Source organism: Schistocerca nitens, chromosome 7, assembly GCF_023898315.1.
Source record: "Schistocerca nitens isolate TAMUIC-IGC-003100 chromosome 7, iqSchNite1.1, whole genome shotgun sequence".
NCBI lineage: Eukaryota > Metazoa > Arthropoda > Insecta > Orthoptera > Acrididae > Schistocerca > Schistocerca nitens.
The window spans coordinates 280668953-280672771 of NC_064620.1; the positions used below are offsets into that span (position 1 = coordinate 280668953).

The 3819-nt window shown below is 38.9% G+C and overlaps 1 non-coding gene across 1 annotated transcript; it reads right to left on the reverse strand.

The window, feature by feature from the left end:
* Positions 1-862: 862 nt before the first annotated feature.
* Positions 863-979, reverse strand: Trnal-caa (transfer RNA leucine (anticodon CAA)). The gene is made up of 2 exons: positions 942-979; positions 863-908 (listed from the first exon to the last, which is right to left on the reverse strand). It is a non-coding gene; the product is annotated as a tRNA-Leu (tRNA).
* Between the last annotated feature and the right edge of the window lie 2840 nt (positions 980-3819).

Consider the following 3819-nt stretch of genomic DNA (forward strand, 5'->3'; position numbering starts at 1 on the left):
TTATCAAAGCACTTTCAAAGCTAAAACTATGAAAATTTGTATTAGGCTTCTCTGTTGGAAATAACAAAATACATATTTAAAAAATTTTTAAAGCTGGGTCTATGAAAACTGGTATTTCACTTGTCGGTTAAATATAAAGAAATATGTATTAGGAAATGAAAGTTTCTATTGAAATATCTCTACAAGAATGCAAAAGGCGTGATGAACAAAAACTTTGAACTCCAGCTACTAGAATCACATTTTGGTCAGAAGTACATTCGGGAAAGACCATGCTTCTATGAGCTTAATTAGCGTGAAAAGTTTGGAAAATCCGACTACATAAAAACAAAAAAAAAAAAAATAAAGTCTACTCAAGCGAAGCAACAGGCACTAAGTTAGTATGTACATATATTTAATATTCTTGTCACAAAATTGTCATCAATATTACTAATATTAAAAATTACACAAGATTCATATAGTTCTGAACTGGAATAACTAAAGAGAAGATACTAAATCAAATGAAAAAAAAACACATTTACGGCACAAGTTGACTAAGACATGGGATATGTTGATAGCGCATATCCTTATGCCTTGGTAATGGGGGGAAACGGTGGGGGATAAAAATTGTAGCGGAAGACCTATGTTCGAAAGTAGCAAACAGGTTCAAATGAGCGTGGGATGAAGTAGATAGGCAGAGATGAAGAGACTTGCAAATCATAGACTGCGTAGGAAGTTTCATCTAACCAATCTTCAGCCTGAATACCAGAATAAATAAGTGTTCAGAATAGAGCAAAATCACTTTCAGTTTGCAGTTGGATGGTTATGCGAGAAAGTGCTCTACTCGACCCCTCATCCTTTTTGGAGTGTGACAAAATAAAAATTTTGTCAGAAGTGGGATTCGAACCCACGCCCTCATACGAGGACCAGAATGCTCAGACCTGTCTGTACAGGCAAGGGTCTCCCTTGAGTCTGGCGCCTTAGACCGCTCGGCCATCCTGACAACTGGCATACCGACGCCGCACTAACGGGACCAACGATAACGGATCGCCTCTGGGTCGCTCCACAGAGACGCGGCGTCAGCGGAGCACAGACTCACAAACAACGTGTTGGGCACCAGACTGGCAAATCTTGTTTCTCCGACAATCTAAATTCCTTTGTTACCTTGACTGCCCAGAAGACAAGCAGCAGACAAGGAACACCCAGCAAGACACCTTCGAAGTCTTGAAGAACAGAGGAGGTACGCCTCAGCCGTGTAAAAGGAGCCTCGTACCGACACATCTTTGATATTACCGTAGAAAATTATCGGTATACGTGCATACTGATTGTTTTCGCTGGGGCTGATCGGATCTTCCAACAGCGCAATAAGGAGACTCTCACTAGAAGTGCCCGCCAGGAAGTCCCCAGTTATCTAGGCACTGATACTGCTGAGAAACTGTACAAACTTTGTCGCGGAAATAGTTCACTGTAACTTCAGAACGTAGCAAAGTCGTTCGCAATCTATCTAGTGTACGATGCTACTCTGCAGGTAATTTGGTAGAGTAATTTGACTATACTGAGTGTTTTCGTAAGAGCGTGCAAAAATTTAACAGGACATTGAAGATGCTCCACTGAACAATTTGAGGTAGGGAACCTGTGGTCGGAGAAGCCAGCTTAACGAGGTAATAGGAATAAAATCACATTACTGTGAACTTTTTTATTTACATTAGTTACAGTTAACTGCAAATACCACGTTTGACACAGTAAACGCAGCATTTGTGCTGTATCTTACAAAATGTGCTGAAACTGATGGCCATTAGTCTCAATTAAAGCATGACATCGGCGAACAAGATTCTGACTTTACCTTGACAAATATACCTGATGTGTTTCGAATCAGATCACAGGCAGCTACAATTCTGGTAACTAACTCCATCTACGTATCCACTGGGGTCTCAAACAAAAGCGACTTTAGCTATCTCCATAGGAGACAATCAAGGGAATACAGGTCAGATGATCTCGCAGGCCATGTAGTACAACCTCCCCTTCCAATCCAGCGATCAGGAAATACGGCATTGAGATTGCTACGGACGTCCACACTGAAGTGAGGCTGTGCATCGTCATGTTGTTGATTCGTAGCACGTCCTGTCATGGGACAGTGTAAATACGATACAACAGAGCCAACGTATGGACAACAAAGGTAAACAATACCAGCATCACGACTTCCTCCTTGTTTCCCTGCAGGAAATAAAGAATGTATATGTAAATAAACAGCAGAGTATGTACGCATGTTAGTTGTAAATACACTGAAAAACATTTATGCTACAGAAAGCGATAAACAAGATTACTTGTATCTCCTTAAGCCTGTTTCTCCGAACCCAGGTACCCCACCTCAAATTGTTCAGAGGAGCATTCTCTACGTCCTGTTACATTTTTCCGCTCTCTTTCGGAAACACCCTATATGCATTCCCTATATCGCGAGCATTGTGACACCATGCAAATAGTCTTGGAAGATGTCGTCCTAGCGGATGGCAGTTTATTCCATGAAAAGCAACATAATCACAAAGGCCAAAGTCCAAGAGACGCATTCTCAACAAAAAAAATATGTTTTTACGAGCGTAGTTACTTGTCGTTATTGTGGACTTTAGCTTTTATTAATATTCAAAATCACTGCGTCAGACAAAGAAGCAAAGACTAGTAGTCAGTTTGTATGGAGTTTACAAGAAAGGGTTTGATTTTGTTACAATAAAAGCTTTTGTGGTTGCACTTGAGAACCATGGAACAGAATCTCCACATCAGTTTGTTAAGGGATATAAAAAATATGGCTACATCTTCCATTTCAGTACATCAAGAGAGTGACAAACTCACAATTGAGGAAGAAATTAGGCTAACTAACTACGTATCACCGAAAGTGTTTCCTACAGCCTTGGAAGAGCTCTTCAGACCATTAAACTGGGATGAAGAAGGAGTATGCATAAACTGAGCTTAGCAGAACCACCTTCGATTTGGAGATGATGTCGTTTTGTTTGCATCGATCCACGAGAACTTCATCAAAGGATGGAAAAACCGAGCAGAACGAGTATGAGAGTAAGTCTAATTTATTAATATAAGCAGTAAATTCCTTAAATTATTTCGTTTCTTATATAAGCTACTCAGATCGCTTAATATAATTTTCATATTAGTTAGAAAACGCTTTCCTAGTATCTGCAAAATATTATTTATTTTGTTACGAACTAGTTTCGGCTCCTTAGGCTAGGGTCAGGTGACAACTGATTGTCGCAAACACAGATAAAATGGGGTGTGTGACTTACGTAGCATTTGTTATGTAAAAGATGCCAAAACGAAGACATAAGGAGTGTTCACAAATCAAAGTATTACATCATTTTTATCTCACACGGAAATAGTTACAGTTAACAAAATATAAAGTTTTTTGTGTCAATATCGTTACATTTTACAACACATGATACATGATATTCACTGGGATGGAGGGGAGGGGGAGGGAAATTGAGTTTGGTCATTTAAAACTAAGCTTGCGTTGTTTGCCATATGTTTATTGATTTCGAGTAGCTCAACTGTGGTCATTTTTCTGCTGTATATAAAACTTCAGTCTACATAATATGATTGGTTTCTTCTTAAAGAAATGTTCTGCAAAGGTTGAACCTGCCTTTTATATGGTCCAACTTTTTTCATGTTATAAACTAACGCCGGTTCTACCTGACCGATCAACGTGTAATTTTCCGCAGTGCATGTTATTTTATATACACCATTCTGTTTCAAAGGTTGCAGTTTGTCTTTACTTCTTAGTAAAAATTTAGATACGTTCTTGTTAATGTAGGTTTTCTGTTTTTGTTCAAATAAATGATATTT